Here is a 23,900-nt window from a genome sequence, read left to right on the forward strand (position 1 = left end):
CAGGCGAACCCCCGCCCGGCCTCCCTCACCTTCCCGGTTGCCTTTACACAACAGATATGGGGCCCTGGAACTTGAGGGCGAGGCAAGCGAGGATGTAGACGAAGGTCCATCCGGGGGGTCGCCTAGGGTGAGGCAGTCAGCCCCACGCATTATGACTGCCGCTGCTAAGAAAAAAAGGAGGGTAATTGTCATAGGCGATTCCCTTCTGAGGGGAACAGAGGGCCCGATATGCCGACCGGACCCGTCCCACAGGGAAGTCTGCTGCCTCCCTGGGGCCTGGGTCAGAGACATCACTAGGAAGCTCCCTGGTTTGGTACGGCCTTCTGATTACTACCCGCTGCTGGTTATACAGGCTGGCAGTGATGAGGATGCAGAGAGAAGTCCTGCAGTGATCAAGAGGGACTTCAGGGCACTGGGGCGACTGGTTGAAGGATCGGGAGCACAGGTAGTGTTTTCCTCTATCCCTACAGTGGCAGGGAAGGATACTGAAAGGAGCAGGAAAACACACCTGATCAACGCGTGGCTCAGGGGCTGGTGCCATCGGAGGAATTTTGGTTTTTTTGATCATGGGGAGGTTTACATGGCACCGGGCCTGCTGGTGACAGACGGAGTCCAGCTGTCTCACAGGGGAAAAAGGATCATGGCTCATGAATTGGCAGGGCTCATTGAGAGGGGTTTAAACTAGGTTCGAAGGGGGAAGGGGATAAAACCAGGCTCGCTAGAGATGAGCCGAGGGGTGGCGTGCCGATGCCAGGGGCGAAATCGATAGCCCAGCTCAAGTGCATATACACCAATGCACGCAGCATGGGCAGCAAGCAGGAGGAGCTGGAAGCCATTGTGCGGCAGGAGAGATATGACTTAGTCGCCATCACAGAAACATGGTGGGGTGACTCTCATGACTGGAGTGCTGCAATGGATGGCTATAGACTCTTCAGAAGGGACAGGCGAGGAAGGAGAGGCGGTGGGGTGGCCCTGTATGTTAGGGAGTGTTTCGATTGTCTAGAGCTCAACGACTGTGATGAAGATACGGTTGAGTGTCTATGGGTAAGGATGAGGGGGAAGGCCAACGAGGCAGATATCCTGCTGGGAGTCTGTTATAGACCACCCAACCAGGATGAAGGGGCAGATGAAGCGTTCTATAAGCAGCTGGCAGAAGTCTCTCAATCGCTAGCCCTTGTTCTTGTGGGGGACTTCAACTTCCCGGACATCTGCTGGAAATACAACATGGCAGAGAGGAAGCAGTCTAGGAGGTTCCTGGAGTGTGTAGAAGACAACTTCCTGACACAGCTGGTAAGTGAGCCTACCAGGGGAGGTGCCTCGCTCGACCTGCTGCTTACAAACAGAGAAGGACTGGTGGGAGATGTGGTGGTCGGAGGCCGTCTTGGGCTTAGCGACCATGAAATGGTAGAATTCTCGATTCTTGGTGAAGTAAGGAGGGGGGGCAGCAAAACCACAACCATGGATTTCCGGAGGGCGGACTTTGGCCTGTTCAGGACGTTGGTTGAGAGAGTCCCTTGGGAGACGGTCCTGAAGGGCAAAGGGGTCCAGGAAGGCTGGACGTTCTTCAAGAAGGAAGTCTTAAAGGCACAGGAGCAGGCTGTCCCTGTACGCCGTAAGAAGAACGGGCGGGGAAGACGACCGGCGTGGCTGAACGGGGAGCTCTTGCTGGGACTCAGGAAAAAAAGGAGAGTTTACCCCTTGTGGAAGAAGGGGCAGGCGACTCAAGAAGAGTACAGGGATCTCGTTAGGTCGTGCAGAGAAGAAATGAGAAAGGCAAAAGCCCAGCTAGAACGCAATCTGGCCGCTGTCGTTAGAGACAACAAAAAATGTTTTTACAAATATATTAATGACCAGAAGAGAGCCAAGGAAAATCTCCATCCCTTATTGGATGCAGGGGGGAACATTGTCACCGAGGATGAGGAGAAGGCTGAGGTACTTAATGCCTTCTTTGCCTCAGTCTTTAACAGGCAGACCAGTTATCCTCAGGGTACTCGGCCCCCCGAGCTGGAAGATGGGGACGGCGAGCAGGATGAACCCCCCGTAATCCAAGAGGAAGCAGTCAATGACCTGCTATGCCACCTGGACGCTCACAAGTCTATGGGGCCGGATGGGATCCACCCGAGAGTGCTGAGGGAGCTGGCGGAGGTGCTCGCCAAGCCGCTTTCCATCATTTATCAGCGGTCCTGGTTGACGGGGGAGGTCCCGGACGACTGGAGGCTTGCCAATGTGACGCCCATCCACAAGAAGGGCCGGAAGGAGGATCCAGGGAACTACAGGCCTGTCAGCCTGACCTCGGTGCCGGGGAAGATTATGGAGCGGTTCATCTAGAGGGCGCTCACAAGGCATGAGCGGGACAACCAGGGGATCCGGCCTAGCCAGCACGGATTCATGAAAGGCAGGTCCTGCTTGACCAACCTGATCTCCTTCTATGACCAGGTGACCCGCCTAGTGGATGAGGGAAAGGCTGTGGATGTGGTCTACCTGGACTTCAGCAAGGCCTTTGACACTGTCTCCCACAGCATTCTCCTAGAGAAGCTGGCGGCTCACGGCTTAGACAGGTGTACTCTGCGCTGGGTCAAAAACTGTCTGGACGGCCGGGCCCAGAGAGTTGTGGTGAATGGAGTTACATCCAGTTGGCGGCCGGTCACGAGCGGTGTTCCCCAGGGCTCAGTACTGGGGCCGGTCTTGTTTAATATCTTTATTGATGACCTGGATGAGGGGATTGAGTGCACCCTCAGTAAGTTTGCAGATGACACCAAGTTGGGCGGGAGTGTTGATCTGCGCGAGGGTAGGAAGGCTCTGCAGAGGGACCTGGACAGGCTGGATCGATGGGCCCAGGCCAACTGTATGAGGTTCAACAAGGCCAAGTGCCGGGTCCTGCACTTTGGCCACAACAACCCCATGCAGCGCTACAGGCTTGGGGAAGAGTGGCTGGAAAGCTGCCCAGCAGAGAAGGACCTGGGGGTGTTGGTCGACAGCCGGCTGAATATGAGCCGGCAGTGTGCCCAGGCGACCGAGAAGGCCAATGGCATCCTGGCCTGTATCAGAAATAGTGTGGCCAGCAGGAGTAGGGAAGTGATCGTGCCCCTGTACTCGGCCCTGGTGAGGCCGCACCTCGAATACTGTGTTCAGTTTTGGGCCCCTCACTACAAGAAGGACGTTGAGGTGCTGGAGCGTGTCCAGAGAAGGGCAACGAGGCTGGTGAGGGGTCTGGAGAACAAGTCTTATGAGGAGCGGCTGAGGGAACTGGGACTGTTCAGCCTGGAGAAAAGGAGGCTGAGGGGAGACCTCATCGCTCTCTACAACTACCTGAAAGGAGGTTGTAGCGAGGTGGGTGTTGGTCTTTTCTCCGAAGTAACAAGTGATAGGACGAGAGGAAATGGCCTCAAGTTGCGGCAGGGGAGGTTTAGATTGGATGTAAGGAAAAATTTCTTTACTGAAAGAGTGGTGAAACATTGGAACAGGCTGCCCAGGGAAGTGGTGGAGTCCCCATCCCTGGAGGTATTTAAAAGATGTGTAGATGCAGCGCTTAGGGACATGGTTTAGTGGGCATGGTGGTGTTGGGTTGACGGTTGGACTCGATGATCTTAGAGGTCTTTTCCAACCTCAATGATTCTATGATTCTATGATTTTTTACATGGATATTTAGAAGTGCATTTATGTTGTTTAGTTCTGCCTATGCGAGACTTAGTGAAAAAACTGAGGCATGGTTTTATGTTCATGTCCTCCCCTGAAGAAGCCAGTTTGTATGGATACAACATGTGATCCTTCTGTTTTTTCTCTTACCCTGTGCTGTTCTCTCCACTATGTATATCCTGTGCTGTAAAGGTGATCTGGAATAGGTCATTTGAATTCAACAACACGAATGCAAAAATATAGAGGGAGACATGAAGGGAAAACAACGTTATAGTCTCTTCCTGTTTAGGTTATAATAAGGGAAAGAGAAGGACACATAGGAGAAGTATGTGTATGCTATAGAGTGTAGTAGACATCCCTTGTAAATCTGGAATCAGATTCTCTGCTCTGTGTTGTCTTTGAATAATCTGGAGCTGCAAATCAACGATAAGCCACGTATAACTAGCTATTTAAGCTGGTTTTACAGCCACTTTGCTTCCCCAGAATGGCATAAAGCATCCAAGACTATCAGTTAATTTCGTCTTTTGCTGGTAGTATTAACTGAATATAACAATATGTAATAAAATGTGCTGCAAAGGTAGCTAATTTCAAGGTGCTGAAAAGTCTCTAGGCTAATTGTCTCAGAACCATAGCAAACTGTAAGGCTCTTTCAGTGAAGTGTTAATTTCTGAAATTTTTAGCACAGCTGTGTGAAGCTTAATGTATAGATTTACCCAATATTGCAGTTAAGACTGTGAAGCAGGGTCCTATGGGAATGGGGATCTATAACCTCTTGTCGATTAATAATTGATTTTAGGTTTTTTTTGTGCCTCCATCTGCTGTTCTTGAAGGCAGAAAGTAGGGAGGTGATTTAATGAGGAAAAAATCCTGGTTAATTTTTTAGTAACTGTTGCGTTCTAACAGTATGTTGTTCACCTCGGTGTTTTCTCATCCATGTTTCTTGTTGTATTCTTGTGGTGTAACAAGTACCCAAAAGAGGAGAGCCTGTACTGTCCTGTCAATGTAATTAGGATGCTAGATAGCCCATTTATTTTAATATATGGTCCCTTATAAAGCAAGTGGCTTTTTTTCCTCTTTGAATTTTTTTCTTCTCTTTCTCTGACCCTCCTCCCATAGCAGATGTAATGCCACAGAAAGTACTGCATTGATAGTTTTGTAAACTGAAATATTTGGTTTCCCCCAACTGCCATAGAATCATAGAATCATTTAGGTTGGAAAAGACCTCTAAGATCATTGAGTCCAACTGTAAACCTAACACTGCCAAGTCCACCACTAAACCATGTCCCTAAGTGCCACATCTACGTGTCTTTAAAATACCTCCAGGGATGGTGACTCCACCACTTCCCTGGGCAGCCTGTTCCAATGCTTGATAACCGTTTCAGTGAAGAAATTTTTCCTAATATCCAGTCTAAACCTCCCCTGGCACAACTTGAGGCCGTTTCCTCTCATCCTATCACTTGTTACTCGGGAGAAGAGACCGACGCCCACCTCGCTACAACCTCCTTTCAGGTAGTTGCAGAGAGCGATAAGGTCTCCCCTCAGCCTCCTTTTCTCCAGACTAAACAGCCCCAGTTCCCTCAGCCGCTCCTCATAAGACTTGTTCTCTAGACCCTTCACCAGCTTTGTTGCTCTTCTTTGGACACACTCCAGCACCTCAATGTCTTTCTTGTAGTGAGGGGCCCAAAACTGAACACAGTATTCGAGGGGCGGCCTCACCAGTGCCGAGTACAAAGGGACAATCACTTCCCTACTCCTGCTGGCCACACTATTTCTGATACAGGCCAGGATGCTATTGGCCTTCTTCTAAAAGCCAGGCATCTAGATGACACTAGGCATCCTGGTTCCCCCTACCACTGGTGAAGAGAAAGAGCTACTTTCAGAGATGATGGTGATTCACCTTGTCCTAACTTGTGTAAAATGATTGGTGTATACCAGAGGCTTATCTCTAATAGTAAGGGAGAGAAATACCATCGTAAGGATAAGCCATCACATGGCAGTAAAATTGAGTTACTTGAGTTTATTCTCTGTTTTAGTCGAGTGTGACATGCTGCTGAGTATCACTCAAGTTGCTGAAACAGCCTGGGTACTCATTAGCTTATTAAACACTTGAGTAATGCTGAAAGCTCTTAGGGTACACCCTCAGCACACATGCATACGAATTCTTTCACAGTGATGTGAGAGAACTTGTTAGTCCTTTCTTGGGACACATATGGAAATGGAGGATTGTCGTGGTTTAACCCCAGTCAGCAACTAAGCACCACACAGCTGCTCGCTCACTCCCCTCCCCCCCCCACAATGGGATGGGGGAGAGAATCGTAAGAGGAAAAGTGAGAAAACTCATGGGTTGAGATAAAGACAGTTTAATAGGTAAAGCAAAAGCCGCGCACACAAGCAAAGCAAAACAAGGAATTCATTCACTAGTTCCCATTGGCAGGCAGGTGTTTAGCCATCTCCAGGAAAGCAGGGCTCCATCACGCCTAACGGTTACTTGGGAAGTCAAATGCCATAACTCCGAACGTCCCACTCCTTCCTTCTTCTTCCCTCAGCTTTTATTGCTGATCATGATGTCATATGGTATGGAATATCCCTTTGGTCAGTTGGGGTCAGCTGTCCCGGCTGTGTCCCCTCCCAACTTCTTGTGCACCCCCAGCCTACTCGCTGGTGGGGTGGTGTGAGAAGCAGAAAAGGCCTTGGCTCTGTGTAAGCACTGCTCAGCAGTAACTAAAACATCCCTGTATTATCAACACTGTTTTCAGCACAAATCCAAAACATAGCCCCCATACTAGCTACTATGAAGAAAATTAACTCTATCCCAGCCAAAACCAGCACAGCAACCCCTCCATTGTCTGTGAGCACATATATAATTTATAAGACAATATTCTTTGAGCTCTTCTTATATATATACAGCCCTTGTTTTAACTGCATGCTTACCAGTTGCTTCTAATATTTCTTTTTTGTCACATCTTGTGGGTGATCAGCAGAGAGAGAAATGAGTAATTTCAGATTACTGGAGTGCCACTTCTAGTGAAAAGCAAACTAGGGAGGGAAGTTCACATTCAGTGGAGGTTGCTGCATGTGCAGAAACCGCCCAAACAACATCAAGATCGATATAGTTAAGAGAGACCTCCTCAAGAAAGTGCAGAGATCATGTTTCTAGTCATCACTAAATACTAAAAGAGACTCAGCAGAGGATGTCTCACAATGGCAATACAACAAGAAACAAAGCTAAGGGTTTTGAGTATGACAAAATCATGCATAATATTCTTAAATTATTTTTTTTATTAATGTAACAAATACAATGCATACAGACTACTCATTCCTCATGTTAATGATTTTACATGATCTTATTTAAAGATCTGGAAGTCAGTTTCTCTCCTGATTTACTCTTTATTCTGTACTACCTAATTTAGTGTATATACTTGCATGCTATTACAAATTTCCTTTTAAAATCAAATATATTCACATTCTTAGCTCTACTATAAACATCGATTTATATAGAGAAGAGAATATTTTTGTTGATTCTAAGCAAACCTCTTGTCAGTAAAATTCAGAAATCTACTTCTAAAGACAAGCAGGATCTAGAAACCAACATATGCCAGGAAATAACTCTGAATGAGGATAGAAAAGCTGAGCAGACAAGGAAGATATATTCTCTGATGTTTATCATACAGATTATTTTTTCATTTGAACAACTATACTGACTCAAATATTCATAACCTTTCCAATATATTGGCATGGATTTATTTTTAAAAGATGGTGTAAACATTCATTTTAATAATTAAAATTATTGATAAATTCCCTCACTTGTTTAAATCCACATATTAGCAACCTAACAGTTGACTTGTTTGCATAAACTCATTAAGAATCATGAGATTTTTTTTCAGGATGCAAGTTTTATCACAGTGTTATATATGAAAAATTTATGGTGTATTCTGAAAAGCAGAAGAAAAATGTTTTCATGCAGAGTGAAAATGTAGATCCTGATTCTATAATCTAGTATTCTGTGTGCAACATCATTCTGAAGGCAATGCCATCCCCGAGAATTGACCTATACAAAGCAGTTTATTTTAAATGCCTGCTGTTGTTATCCTGTCTGTTTTAAATATAGGATTATAGGGCCTTCACTACCACAGTCACGGAGCACTCTTTGAAGTATTTTTCCTTACAACGTGCTTTGTCAGAGAGGAAGATTGCTATTTTTCATCCTTTGAAAATGCATGCAGAGAAATTCTTTGGCTCGCAGAGGAAGTGTGTAGGAGAATACAGAATTTCCTCACTTATGTGCTCACTCCAGCACCTTTAAGATTGGGGTCTTAAAAGGGTTGTGGTGTTTTTTTTTGTTTAAGCCCACTCAGTCTGGATTTATCTGTGCACCTACAATCGTTTAAACAACTTACAAAGTTTGGAAGTATTTGAACTGTAACAGCTACATTATAGATCTTATAAAATATGAATAATTCTACCACCAATCAACAACCCTTCTCTCTTGCAGGGTTTTCATTATTCCCAGTGGAAGCACCATTTTTATGAGATTTAAAGTTGTATGACTAACTGCTCAGCTATTTCAAATTGACTTACTAGTTTCTACTCAAGAAACAAGCTGTTGGTTTTTTAGCATGATTTTTGCAGAAAGAGTTGCACTGCCTATAGAGGTAGCTTCATGTTAATCCAGTCTAGCAAGTTTACTTCCCTTTTGCATCAGACCTAGCAGTCAAGTCTGTGAGTCATCTTAGTTTGGCAATTCACTGAAAAACAGCCCCACAAAAAGTTTTGTTTTGGATTAGCAAGCATCACTTGTTTTGCACGAGGTCAGACACAAGGAAGGCGGTAGGGAAGGCAATGTAGAAGTGACGGTAAATAGGTCCTCTTGAAGTAACAAGTTAAATTGGGTTAAGCGTAACATAAAACTGCACCTTGTTCTGTGTATGTCTGTGATTTAATCCCTCCTGAACTTCTTGGCTGATTTAAATCAGCTTTGACTAGGGACTGCAGTATCATAAATGATTAAGGTCTTGCAAGGCTGGACAGGTAGAGGAGACGGACTCTCCATGTGCTCAGCTGAGGAAAGGTACTGGGTAAGTCCATATCTATTGGATTCTAAAAATCTATATAGAGTCAAGAACTTAAGGTTGGGAACAATTTAATCTGAGCTCACAGTATATCACAGTGCACAAAACAGCAGAAACATCAGGCTTTGTGAGTTACAGCTCTAGGAGAACTATGTTTTTTAAGGTCATATTTAAAATGTCTATTCCTGACACCCAGGTGGAGTTTTAGGGCCAGTGAGCCACATCTGTTACAGCTTGTGGAGAGGAGCAGTAGATATAGCCTACTGTCCCTGCAAACCCAAGGTTTTTCATTAGTAGATCAATCAATGGCCTGGGCCATGCATTGTGCTTTCCTGCAGACCATCCTCCTGTCCTTTCCTTCCTCCCTTCTTTCCTTCCTCCCTATTTTTCAGAAGAGGCTGTAGCCAGGATACTCTTCTCCATAGTGTGAAGGGATGCTGGGATGGCACTGCTGATGAAGTACAGGACAGCTCATCTATATATCAGAAATCATTTCACCCAAGCTGAAAACTGTAATGGGTGCATAATGGGAGATAGCATTTTTTTTGTAAAATAATAAACTAAAATTTAAAAATAGTATCTTTTATATTTTATTTTTTACATTTAGGCCTCAGACTCCCAAGCAGGGATAATTTTCAGTGGGATAGCTAATGAGGTTTTTGTCCTAACTGTTCATCTTTTCCTCATTGCACAAGTAGCTGTGCTGGTTGTGAAGTAATGGGGAAAAGTAATCTGAGGGAGCTCATCTCATTCACTATCCTCATGTAAATACTCCTTGCTCATGAACCAGAGGTTTTAAAACATAAATGAGTACAAAAGAACTGCTGATAAATTTGGCTTTTAAGAAAAGAGAAATTACTGAATAACTGACTAGCTAATGAAATGCTCATTTTGTAATAAATTGTAACCTAGAATAGCATTTTTATCATCCAGTGGGAAACAATGCACTTTGCAAAAATGTCATTAAAAAGCAAAAAGTCTAAACTTAACACACTTTTACAAAGTCATATTTCCGTGTGTTGAATTTCAGTTGAAGTTCTGTTATGGAATTCACTATGGCATCTTTTATTGAATGGGGTTATTATTTAATTGGTAATGTGTCTTTTGATATATTCGTTTCTACTAGATTGAATGAGCATTTTTTCTCCAGAAAACTTATCCAGAAACTGTAATGCAAAGTGAAGCCAAAGTAAGAGAGGAAAGATATTTTTCTGTTCAACAGATCTTTTACATTATTTTTCAGGACAAGAAGCCTTTGGTAGGAATCCTGTAAATCCTGTTTGCCCCATTTCACTTTCAAGAATCAATAGGAAGAATAGTTTTGGTGAGACCTTACTGCATAGAGCTGTTGCTGATGAAGATGTGGACCTTGTACATAACATAATAAAAGCTGGTGGAAATGTAAATGTTCAGGATTATGCTGGTAAGTTGCAGTTGTATTAAAATACTATTTTCAAAACAAGTATCTACCTATACCTAATAAAAGTACATATTATGAGTTTGTGCAGTGAAAGAGACTGTAGGTTTGTGACTAGTCAGTAGATTATTGAATTTTTGTTGGTTTAACTTGGTAATTGTTCATGAGAAAATATATAGACCTATGTATAAAAGTATATTCAAAAAGAAAATTTTGCTGAAAAGCACTCAAAAACTTACAAAATTATGCAATTAAGTTTACTTAGTGTCGTGGTTTAACCTCAGTCGGCAACTGAGCACCATGCAGCCGCTCGCTCACTCCCCCCACCCACGGTGGGATGGGGGAGAGAATTGGAAGAGCAGAAGTGAGAAAAACTCGTGGGTTGAGATAAAAACAGTTTAATAATTGAAATAAAATTATAATAATAATATGATAATAATAATAATATGGTAATAATAATAATACACAAAGCAAGTGATGCACAGTACAATTGCTCACCACCCGCCGACCAATGCCCAGCCAGTCCCCGAGCAGCGGCCCCCCCGGCCAGCTTTCCCCAGTTTATGTACTGAGCATCATGTCACATGGTATGGAATGTCCCTTTGGCCAGTTTGGCTGTGCCCCCCTCCCAGCTTCTTGTGCACCTCCAGCCTTCTCAGTCAGTAGAGCATGGAAAACTAAAAAGTCCTTGGCTAGTGTAAGCATTACCTAGCAACAACTAAAACATGGGTGGTTATCAACATTGTTCTCATCCTAAATCCAAAACACAGCACTGTACCAGCTACTAGGAAGGAAATTAACTCTATCCCTGCTGAAACCAGGACACTTAGCCTTAATTCAACAATCTGTGCATGCTTATCACAAAACAGTCCATTACTTAAATAATCAACATAATGTTTTTTAAAGATTTTTTTTTTGTCCATTTCAGTGGTCAACTTGAGACCCTAAGATTTAGATTTTCCAGTTTAATTTTTCAGGGACTGTGATTTTGCCCCTTGCATCTTAAAGGAAGTTGTAGCTTCATAGCTTAGCACTGCTTTGATTTGGTAAAGTTGTGAGTGCTTGTTATTTTGCATTTTTATTTCATCTTGGGCACACGAAAAAAAGAACGACAAATAGTGGCCAGCTGTGAATGTTTTGATTTAAGCAATTGACCTTATCCAACTTTATGTGTGATACTCTGTGTCCAAGGCATTGCCACACCCTAAAGTATCAATTAGGTGTTTCAAACGTAAGATTGTCCTTCCTTATTTTGCAGTTCCCTGCTTCATCTGTTAGGCTCTGATAAACTTCAATAACAAAGGAGAAAATGGTTTCACAGACAGCTGGCTCATTTGGTAGAAAACTTTGATTCATTCTTAGAGTGTTTCCATCCTGCGCAGTAGCTAGGATTTCACAACTGTTATGTGGGTTCAAAAAAAATATGTTCTGCAGGTAAAGGCTATTGCATGATGCAGGCATATAACAGACCGATATTAAGGTAGAAATTCTGTCTTCTGGAATATACTGATCGATAGATTGGGTCAGCAGCAGATTTCGGACTTTTACAGCATAGGATTCTGGCATTTGAGCTAATAGAGTGACTTGTAATGTGTGTTAACTTGTGCTAGAGGTAGATGAGAAAATATTTTGTTGGTAGGTTTCAAAGCCACCTGCTGACAACAGAGAAACATTAATAGTGTGGGTTCAGCTGCAGCCTCTGTGGGCAAGTGTACTCAAGTGCAGTGGTTCCAATTTTCAGCCTCGCTGCTGCTTCCTTTTTCTGCCTTTGTGCCTTTTGCCAGACCACTGTTTCTTCATCCCCCAGACTCTGGTCACTATTTTTTGGTGCAAAAGGAGCACACCTGCACAAAATGTGTTTTAGTTGAACTCCTTGAAGAGATGAGAGGCTGACCTGGCCCTAGTTCATTCTTTTCTAGTGAGGGTGGTGTAATCAGAAAGAAGTAGAGTTGCCAGTCCTGTGCCATTTTGAAATGCACTTTCATCTCACTCTCTTTGGGAATCACTGTTCTGATGATTGTATTCTGCCCCTGTGTCTTGTCTCTTCCTTTAAAGCCCTCCACCAGTAATTATCCATATCTTACCCTAGTCTTTTTCCTTCCTCCTGTGCTTCAGTACTCTGCTTCAGTACCTTACTGAGTTCTTGGTTTGTTTTTTTAATTTTTTTCATGTCCTGGACGTCAGCATGAAGGATATGGAGAGCATGGGAGAGACACTGTCTGTGCTCTCAGTTTGAGTCTTGATTCACAGTGCCTTGGGGGAGCTGAAAAACAGTTGCAATGAAACTTGTGCTTCTCTTTGGTCTGGAGCATGCACAGGGTCCTTGGAGAATCATGTTGCTAAACTAATGATTATCAATTAAACATGTTCCAGGTGCAATTTTTCAGGGGCTTATTAGTATATCAGATAGAGGATACTTTTTACTGAGGGTGAAGTAGATATCTTTACCTAAGTGAACCTTTTTTCTCCTCCCCTTAACAGATTTCAAGCTTTTGCTCCAGAATATGGAGTTACTAGAGTTTCTTAATGAAATAGGCTCTATAAAATGCAAGTAAAATGTACAGATGATACTGTTAAAAATAATTCATCTTGAAGCACTGTTGACATTATCATAGAATCATAGAATGGTTTGGGTTGGAAGGGACCTTTAAAGATCATCTAGTCCATCCCCCCTGCCATGGGCAGGGACATCTTCAACTAAATCAGGTTGCTCAGAGCCCCATCCAACCTGACTTTGAACACTTCCATGATGGGGCATCCACAACTTCTCTGGGCAACCTATTCCAGTGTCTCACCACCCTCATTGTAAAGAATTTCTTCCTTAAGTCTTCCTTATGTCCTTATTAGGCAATGTAGTTAAAACTTTGTTGAGTTTCAAACATTCGGGAACAAAGCCTAATAGGACAAAGCTTTTGGGCAACCTGATGCAACATCCTGTGCCCATAATAAATCCAATTCTGTACAAATATACAATATTCTGGGTTGGGTGATGTATAAGAGAGCTTCAAGAGTTTCTCTTTCCAATGAAATTAAGAGAATTTTGCTTAATGAGAGCAGAACAGTCTTAATAAGCAATTTATATTTAGTGCGTGAATTAGGCCCAGACAACCTTCTGCTAATGGGAGATGGTTGAAGAGTAAGGCTATCCATCAAAATGGTCTTCTGTCTTTTTCCCTTACTTTTCTCACTCTACAAAAAACTTTCATGTAATGAATGTTTAAGGAGCTGATAAAAAACTATGCTAAACCCAATTCAAAGACTTACATTCCATCTTTTATTTTTCCTCAACACCTCCTTCATGGAGTAGAATTGTTTTGTGGGTCATGAAGCTCATATCTTGGTTTATTCCATATAGCTGGGAATGGATATGGAATTTCAGTAAGGATTTTTCATTGCTTTCTTTGGAAACTCGAACCATTCTTAGATAGTCTTAAAAACCATTTTTGTTTGGCAATAAAGACTCCAGGTCTTTATTTTGTCTCCTCTTTCTTACTTATCCTCTTCAGCATGGCTATATAAATAAAAGGTCGTCATGAAAAATTATCTTGTTCTTAAAATAGCATATACATTTTATTCAGGGAGAAATTACTAAGGTGTGGGTGGAATAATTTTTCTTCTTTTCGTTCATAACAGAACTATCAAATCTAAAACTAATATTGTTACAGCAGCACCTGGTTCTTCAGTAAGTGCAAATTTTGACAAAAGAATGAGATCTCCCAACCCTTGTGACTTTTTCATAAACATTTCTTCATACAACTTATTGTAAAGTGCATCAGTTTTTACCTTTTCAGTATATCTCTCTGAAATATTTATCAAATAGACAACCTAAAACTGACATAAATTTTTATAAATTATTTTACCGAAATGTGAAATACAGGTTTCAGTTGCCAGGTTTTTTTCTTCATAGGCTGGACTGCACTACATGAAGCAAGTGTGGAAGGCTTTTATAGGATAGCAAATGAGCTTTTGAAAGCAGGAGCTGATGTTAATGCTAGAGGAAGCGAACAAATAACACCATTGCAAGATGCAGTTAAAGAAGGCCATTATGAGGTATATTCCAAATTGAACACAAATTATGGTTTAGGAATAGAAATGATTGTTGTTGGGTCCAGAAAGTCACATAGTCTTATTACATGTGGGCTGGTCTTTTCAGATTATGAGTAAATTCAGGAGCTTGCAAGTCCTTTCTGCCCAATTTCTGTTCAAACCATTCCATGATTTACAGGATTTGTCCAATAGCAGAAATTAATTGATTTTCTATCTGTTTGGGACAATGACCGAAGTACCGAGGAATAGATTACTACTGTTTAATACTACTTGTTTCACTATTTTATAATCTCCTTGCAGAATAATTTATGACCTGAGCAGTCTTCTGGAGTTTTAATGATTGTTTTCATGATTTAGTAAACATGCATGTATGGTGTGCAGCCACAGCCATGCGCAGAGATTTTTTGTGTATTAACACATAGTATGGAGAGTTATTTGTTTTTAGTTGTTCATGCTGTCGAGTACATCAGAGAGAAGCCTGTATAAGGAAGGAGTATGAAAAATACTGTCAGAAGAGAAACAATCTGAAAAACTTGTTTTTCTAGATGGTAGAGTTATTACTTTGGTATGGAGCTGATCCCTTATTAAAAAATGAGATGGGAAGGTGTGCATTAGAAGAAGCTTCTGACCCGTCTACAAGGAAACTGCTTAAAAGCTATGTAGCAAAATCCAGAAGAGATTCAGTATCAGGTAGGAGAGAATTCTTCTGACATATCGTCACTATTAATTGGAGAAATTCAGAACATCTGTTGCACTATATTTCCTTAATTACTGCTAGTAATTCCATGGGCTTTGCTGAGTTCCAGTGAGCACTCCTTACCCAGCACAATTGCTGTACATTGGCAAAGTATAAAAGATAATGGTGTCCAGCTTTTTCTTGGGCTGGAGCTACCTTTGAATTTGAAATGAATATTTGAAGCACAACAGGTGTTGCCTATCCGAATGTAAGATGGGGCATGGAAGGACTTGCTGAGATACAGCTGTGGTATGGCTTAGAGCTAGGGATAAGATTTGGTTCTAAACTGGCCTGGAGGCTGAATTTAGAACAATCCATAAGATTAAAAATGGAGGATATAGGATTAGATCTAGATCTTAGGGGTTGCCAAGCCTTAATGGCTTATCCTTAACTGCTAGTGTTAGGGCTGGGACCAGGGTAATATTACTGTAGCTAAGCTAAGGTAAAGGCTGAGTTTGCAAGGGGTTGGTAGGTGAACATTTCAGCTAAGGCAAGAGTTGCATCTTGTACAGTCTTAGGAGCTAAGTTGAGAAGAAGGTTCAAAAGAGGCTGCTTGGTCAGGGGCAGGTACAAAGAAGTGCCACAAGGTAAGCCTTGATTAGAGTTAGAATTAGGATTATTGGACACTGATGAGTCAGTGTGGGCTGTGGCATGTTTAAGTCTGGAAGGAGTCCCCAGGATAGGTTTAGAGTCAGGGCTGTAGGAGTGGGCAGGAGTTACTGGCTTCAAATGTGAGTGAAACCAAGGTTAATGCTACTGTAAGGGATTAGCCTGGCAGGGACTGCTGTATTTGAGAGGTCCCATGATTAGATATTAGGGCTGCAGCCTCCAAAGGTCATTGAGATATTCTGAGCCTTACAAATATTGGTGGGCTAAAAGTATGTTCAAAATTATGGTTTGGATTAGGATTTGGCTTAATCAGTGCTCAATAGCTGGGCCATTGGGCTTGATTTAGGACTAAGACTGGCAGGATCCATTGGACTAACAGTGATCCTAGGGCTAGGATCTGGCATGCCAGATTCCCCGAAGTGGTAGAGAAAGAGTTGCCATGCTGTGAAATGCCTGTTAAATTTAAGGCTGGTTCCAGCATGGGTTGTTGGGTGAATCTAAGGGCTGGGGTTAGGGTTCATGTTGCAGTACAAAATAACAAAGGGTGATGAGCTAGATTTTTGTTCAATATGGTGTGGCTAGTCTAGGTTTAAGAACATATTGGCCAGAAGTAAATTCATAGACTTGCATGGATTAAGTAAGTATATTCATATCTAGGGTCAGATCTTGGTAGCTGCTATCCTCTTTTTATGCCATTTTGTCAGCACAGAGGGTAGCTGGAAAGCTAAAGCAAACCACCAGCAAGGCACTGAATTGGTGCTGGGGAATATCCCTGCCTATTTTTATACCGATGACTTGGCTTTAGCTACTCCATCCCTTTCCCTGCCCAAGTATGCTGAACAGGGAAAGACATAAGCTAGGCCATCATCCCACTGTCACTGGCTTCAGAAAAGTCTCTTGGAGATCAGGGAAGCCTATTATAAGTTAGGTAAATGTAGTAGCTCCTCTAAGTTTCAGAAAGAATTGCTTAGGTCACTAATCTTCAGAAAAATTTGGGAGCATAATGTCATACTTTATTCTCACCTGTCCTGGTTTGTACAAGATCCCGTCTGCAACAAAGATCAGGCTCCAAGATGTTAATATTTTATATATTGATATGTTTTAGATTCTAATAAAACCCTTATGGCTTGATAATTTTTCTGGATAGCTAAATGTGGTAAGTATTGTTACACACAAGATTCTGGACACAAGATGTTATATATGCAAAGCAAAGAATTATGGTGTCTTTTCAATTCTGATTTCTTTCTGTCTTTCATTTTCATTTCAGGTGGAGATGATTCAGAGAATATGTTAAATACTCAAAGTGTAGAGGATACAAACCTGCACCAGATACATCTTTACAAAGAATCCTGATGTTAATTTAATGCTGAACTGTTAAGGGCTTGCTAGCAGTCTTCAGTAAACTGAAGCAGACAACTATTTCTGTAATGTGTTTCAAAACCAATACATAATGTACTAGATGCTTCATATCTAGCAGGGACTGAAACAGTGATATTCAATGTTATGCCAATTCTTTGGCAAACAGCTGCTGATTCCTACTGGTACTTGGGATAAACTGCAGCCTCATAAAGATGCAAGGCAGAGGCAATCAGCTGCCTCTCACGGACAGTGGTTCTTGCTGAGTTTTTGCAAGTGTTGCAGAGGTAATGTACAACGAGTATGGTATGTTGGTGCCTCTTTGTACTTGCAGAACCTGACTGAAACTGTGAGATGTTGCCTGGCTTGTAGTAGTAGGATAGATGCTTCTTGCCTCTGTGCAGTAAGTTGTTTGTGTTGGGTTTTGATAGGAAAGGGCTAGGGAGCCATTGTCTTGCACAGGGGTTGCACAGTTATGCTGTGAAACCTCAGTAAGATGAGGAAGCTGGTGCCTCACATGAAGACAAGACACCATGATCAGTCACTTGGGTCATTGTTTGCATATAGCACAACAGCTTTTGGCATTAAAAGCTGTAGTCTTCTCCTCTCGTTTTCTCCCCTTTGAACACTGATAACTGGTAATATCCAAAACACATAATGCAGTGCACAGACGCTTTATTCTTGCTTCCTAAAGTTTTATGTAGTTATGATAACTTTGTTACTCACAGTAGTGCAGTCTATGGTGTCCTTAGAAATGTTGTGCTATAACAGCATCCATGATGCTGTCTTAGATTACACTTCATAGCATTAGTTGATTGATGACGAATATTCTCCAAGTAGAAGGTGGTGTAAACTTGTCATTGGGAAAACCTCTTACTATGGCTGCATAACTGATGATTTCAACAGTTGTGTGAGTTGTTGCAGTGTTTGTGTTCTGGTTCTATCTCCAGATATGAAGTAATCAACAGGATAATTCTAGTTAGTCATCAGCCTTTGGAGTAATTTTGTTACAAAATTGCCATGAGTTAATTCTGCATGTTTTCGCTATGTTATTTCCCTTTCTTTATAATTTCCTAGAATCATTGCAGACATGTTTGCCAGAAATGTGAAACTGTAACTCTGGCATATGACCACAGGAGCAATGTAGATTTAATTTTTTAAAGGCAGAATATCAGTTTGAAACCAGTTCAATTTTCAGAAATAAATAAAAGTGTAAAGCACTTCAGTAATATTTATCATTTGATTTCACCCATTAATTTTTACACTTTTATATACATATTTCTTAGTTCCTTAATTTCTCTGTTCTGCTGTCTTAAAAAGATGCACAAGCAGAGGAAATTTTATAATAGTACAGTTTTAGTATATAATAAAGCAATTTATCAGAAAGTGAAATGAAGTATATGGCCTGTTTTGTAGATAGAATTAAATGCAGATGGCACAGTTCAACATGATAATACTAAAGCATCAAAGGAAGTTTTGCTAAAAATGAACAAAGCAGAAAAACAAATTTGGTGAAATATACAAAAAATAAAGTTATTCAGAATTCTGAAGGCAGAAAACTGAATGAAAAAAATACAAGTTCAAAAAAGACAAATAGATCTGCTATTCATATAGCAGAGGTTTACAGCCAAGAGTAAAACTATTCAGAAATAATGTCTCATGTTAGATGGACCTCATGTTTAGGTCCATCTACAAACCAAGGAACAATTAAATTACAGAAAACATCTTTCCCTGATGCTGGACCTAATGAAATGGGCAACACTGTTGATGTTTCTAATCATAATTGTTGCATCCTAGTTAATGCTGTAGGAAAACTGAGCTTGCTAAATCAGACAGAATTGCAAAAGGAACGTGAATTCAACAGTGTAACAGTGAAAATCCATTTACAGAAGAAAAGGACAGAACTGGTGGAAGCTCAGCAACTTCTGTCAACAGGGGAGGAGATCACCAGTTTGCATTGCCTCACATTATTGGTTTCTGGAGAAAAAGTGACTGCACAGCATTCTCAGACTACTGATTTAACAGAACTTGATTTTCAGTCAATACTTGCTTTGACTTCCTCTCATAATGTATCTGTTTTAATGTTATGACAGGAAATCAAGAGTTATGACAGTGATCAACATAGTCTCAAGCAGAGTAACAGTAATAGTTTGAGTGACAGGAATCTAAATACTGATATGAGAATACCTTCAGAACAAATTATTTCTTTGCAAAAATTGACAAACCAAGTTAAATCTGATGTTGATGGAAACAAAATTAATGGAGAGGCTCTAAGTTTAAAACTCTCTTTGCCTTTGAACAGATTTCCTTACAGACAGATGAGTCAGAACCAGCATGTGCAAATCTTACTGATTCAGACTGAATGGACATATTGCAACAGACTATTGTAAAAGAGGTGCAAAACATTTATACTAATATATCTGAAGATGGAACCAGCTGCACTAAACAGACACTTCAAACAAATGCAGAAATACTGTTAGCACATGAGCTTTTAGCAGCTACTAATGGAGAAAGTGTTTCTGGAAGTCCTTAGAATTCTACCAGTGGTGTACTAAGCACCATTGAACAAAAGGCTCCACAACCAGAGAAAGGAGGGAGGATCCTGCTTAATGCAGAAGAAAGTGCTGAAGGATGTCACATTGAAACCGAAAATGCTAGTAGTTTAGAAATCGAGCCTATAGCTTTACAACTACCTGAAAAGGAAGCACTTCAAATTAAACGAAAGCAAGAGGATCTTCAGGAGACCAATTCAAAAGCAGATTTGCATTTCAATGTTAATGCAGACAAGAAGTCTCCTTATTCATTTCAGATTGTGAAAAATATGCAGAAAGAAACCTCCCAGAAAACAGGTGCCATGCTTTGTTTGAAAATAATTATTTTATGTTTGTTGTAAGCATTCTGTGTATTTTATAAAAAAAAAAAAAAAAAAAAGCTGTGGATCTCCAGAGTATGTATATTGCCATAAATAAAGAGCAGACACATGGAATGTGTTGTGGTACAGTCCACCATGCCAGATTAACTATTTAGTCATTTTTGCTTTGTATTTTTGGGGGCTATTTTATATCCAAATCCCCATTGTATTTATCAAAATGTGACTGCAATGTTCATTAAAATAATTAGAATGAAATTCTTAAGTACCTTATTATTTTTTAATATTTAAGAATCAATAAAGGACATATTTTCACAAAAGAATCTTTGAACTGTTTTGGGTTCAATCTCAATACATTAACATATGGTGAATAGTGGATAAAGTATTTATTATGTTAAAATATTTTCAAAAATTGTGTGAGTTACTGCAGGTGTCATCAAATTAAAAACTCTCTAAGACTCAATTTGGAGTTTTAGAAAGCAGGCATTCTTTATTGCGGCGCCGGGCACACAGGGGATCGCTCCACCTAGTGTGTGCGCCAAGATGCTCAATTATAGAAGTTATGTACAGTTAGAATATACATATTCATTAGATTTCCGAGAAGTGATTAACATATTCATGCTCTTTCCTGGAACTCATTAACATATGTAAAAATCTTTGACGCATGTGCTCTTATGCCTATTGATGGTCTTCCGGGGTCCTCTGGTGGTCATTGATAGTCTCCCTCACCGTGTCTTTGCATACAGTCTTTGCGTATGCACAGTTTGTTCTTTGGCTCGGTTGCACAATTTTGCTTGCACAAATTCTTCCTCAAGATATAAAGTTTCAAGGTCCTCTTTTGTCTACTGAATGTCTAGCTTATCTATTCACAGGGTACGTCAAACTTGGCTACATTACTTCAATAAAGAGAACCATATGTCTCTTCGGTGTTCCTTTATACTCGGTATCACAGGCATTTTTTAACCTAGACTAGGTGGTCATTTTGACATTCATTCTAACATCAATTAACATTTCTGAAATTATGCCACAGATAGATACTAAGTTCTTCTGTTAAACCAACAGATGGAGTGATTGCTGGAGTAAGCGGAACAGAAGGCACTGAAAAAAATGAAGAAAAATGAAGAAGAAGGAAATACAAAGAGCAACATGTTCTCACAGTTTACTGAAACAGAAGCCGTCCAAACTAAAAGAGTAAGATTAGACTCTCAGGAGACCATGGGACTCGCTTTGAGAAACCTGGTCTACTGGGGGCTGACGGGGTCCATCTGTCAGAGGAGGGGAAGAGCATCTTCAGTCATAGGCTTGCCAAGCTGGTGAAGAGGGCTTTAAACTAGAGATGCCGGGGGAGGGGAACCTCAATCCATCCCACTCCTACCGGTTTGACTCCAGGGCCAGCAATAGATGCCCAGAGCCTGGAGAAGGAATGCAGGTCAGCAGGCGAGGGCCTGAAGAGCAGCACAAAGGAACTCCAGCCAGTAAGACAGCTTCATCGGGGGCCCAACTTAAATGCCTCTATGCAAACGTATGTAGCATGGGGAATAAACAAGAGGCGTTAGAGACGTGCGCACGCCTGCAGGGCTACGACCTTATTGGCATCACGGAGACGTGGTGGGATGGCTCCTATGATTGGAGTGTTGGGATGGAGGGATACAGGCTCTTTAGGAAGGACAGGCAGGGGAGACGAGGAGGGGGTGTCGCCCTCTATGTCAATGACCAGCTGGAGTGCATGGAGCTCTGCCTGGGGATGGATGAGGAGCCGACCAAGAGCTTATGGGTCAGGATTAAAGGGAAGGCGGGGACAAGTGACATTACGGTGGGGGTCTGCTACAGGCCACCTGACCAGGAAGACCAAGCGGATGAGGCCCTCTATAGACAGATAGGAGCAGTCTCACGCTCACAAGCCCTGGTCCTCATGGGGGGCTTCAACCACCCCGACATCTGTTGGAGGGACAACACGGCAGGGCATAAGCAATCCGGGAGGTTCCTGGAATGCATCAATGATAACTTCCTTCTCCAAGTGGTAGAGGAGCCAACGAGGAGAGGTGCTATGCTGGACCTTGTTCTCACCAACAAGGAGGGGCTGGTGGGGAATGTGAAGCTCAAGGGCAGCCTGGGCTGCAGCGACCACGAAATGGTGGAGTTCAAGATCCTTAGGGCACCGAGGAGGGCGCAGAGCAAGCTCACTACCCTGGACTTTAGGAGAGCAGACTTTGGCCTCTTCAGGGACCTGCTTGGTAGAGTGCCATGGGACAAAGCCCTGGAGGGAAGAGGGGCCCAAGAAAGCTGGGTAATATTCAAGGATCACCTCCTTCAAGCTCAGGAGCGATGCATCCCAACAAAGATGGGGCAAAAACGCCAGGAGGCCCGCGTGGATGAGCAAGGAGCTCCTGGACAAACTCCAACACAAAAAGGAAGCCTACAGAGGGTGGAAGCAAGGACAGGTAGCCTGGGAGGAATACAGAGAAATTGTCCGAGCAGCCAGGGATCAGGTTAGGAAAGCTAAAGCCCTGACAGAATTAAATCTGGCCAGGGACATCAAGGGCAACAATAAAAGATTCTATAGGTACGTCGGGGATAAAAGGAAGACGAGGGAAAATGTGGGCCCTCTCCGGAACGAAACAGGAGACCTGGTTACCCGGGACACGGAGAAGGCGGAGGTACTCAATGACTTTTTTGCCTCGGTCTTCACCAGCAAGTGCTCGAGCCTCACCGCCCAAGCCGCAGAAGGCAAAGGCGGGGACTGGGAGAATGAAGAGCCGCCCACTGTGGGAGAACACCAGGTTCGAGACCATCTAAGGCACCTGAAGGTGCACAAGTCCATGGGACCCGATGAGATCCATCCGCGGGTCCTGAAGGAACTGGCGGATGAAGTTGCTAAGCCACTATCCATCGTACTTGAGAAGTCGTGGCAGTCCGGTGAAGTTCCCACTGACTGGAAAAGGGGAAACATAACCCCCATTTTTAAAAAGGGAAAAAAGGAAGACCCGGGGAACTACAGGCCAGTCAGTCTCACCTCTGTGCCTGGGAAGATCATGGAACAGATCCTCCTGGAAGCTATGCTAAGGCACATGGAGGACAGGGAGGTGATTCGAGACAGCCAGCATGGCTTCACCAAGGGCAAGTCCTGCCTGAATAACCTAGTGGCCTTCTATGATGGAGTGACTACATCAGTGGACACGGGAAGGGCTACAGATGTCGTCTGTCTGGACCTCTGTAAGGCCTTTGACACGGTCCCCCCCAACATCCTTCTCTCTAAACTGGAGAGGTATGGATTTGATGGGTGGACTGTCCGGTGGGTGAGGAATTGGTTGGATGGTCGCATCCAGAGGGCAGTGGTCAACGGCCCAATGTCCAGATGGAGATTGGTGATGAGTGGCGTCCCGCAGGGGTCCGTATTGGGACCGGTACTGTTTAATATCTTCATCAATGACATAGACAGTGGGATCGAGTGCACCCTCAGCAAGTTTGCAGATGACACCAATCTGAGTGGTGCGGTCGACACGCCAGAGGGACGGGATGCCATCCAGAGGGACCTGGACAAGCTTGAGAAGTGGGCCCGTGTGAACCTCATGAGGTTTAACAAGGCCAAGTGCAAGGTCCTGCACCTGGGTCGGGGCAACCCCTGGTATCAATACAGGCTGGGGGATGAAGGGATTGAGAGCAGCCCTGCCGAGAAGGACTTGGGGGTACTGGTGGATGAAAAGCTGGACATGAGCCAGCAATGTGCGCTCGCAGCCCAGAAGGCCAACCTTATCCTGGGCTGCATCAAAAGAAGCGTGGCCAGCAGGTCGAGGGAGGTGATTCTGCCCCTCTACTCTGCTCTGGTGAGACCCCACTTGGAGTACTGCGTCCAGCTCTGGAGCCCTCAGCATAAGAAAGACACGGACCTGTTGGAGCGGGTCCAGAGGAGGGCCATGAAAATGATCAGGGGGATGGAACACCTCTCCTATGAAGAAAGGCTGAGAGAGTTGGGGTTGTTCAGCCTAGAGAAGCGAAGGCTTCGGGGAGACCTTATTGCAGCCTATCAGTACTTAAAGGGGGCTTATGAAAAAGATGGCGGCAAACATTTTAGCAGGGCCTGTTGCAACAGGACAAAGGGGAATGGCTTTAAACTAAAGGGGGGTAGATTTAGACTAGATATAAGGAAGAAATTTTTTATGC

General features: G+C 42.8%; 1 pseudogene; it reads left to right on the top strand.

Moving 5' to 3' along the window:
• Positions 1–23,900, top strand: part of LOC143172223 (uncharacterized) — a 67,990-nt pseudogene that overhangs the window by 31,078 nt on the left and 13,012 nt on the right.

Source organism: Aptenodytes patagonicus, chromosome W, assembly GCF_965638725.1.
Source record: "Aptenodytes patagonicus chromosome W, bAptPat1.pri.cur, whole genome shotgun sequence".
In the NCBI taxonomy this organism is placed as follows: Eukaryota; Metazoa; Chordata; class Aves; order Sphenisciformes; family Spheniscidae; genus Aptenodytes; species Aptenodytes patagonicus.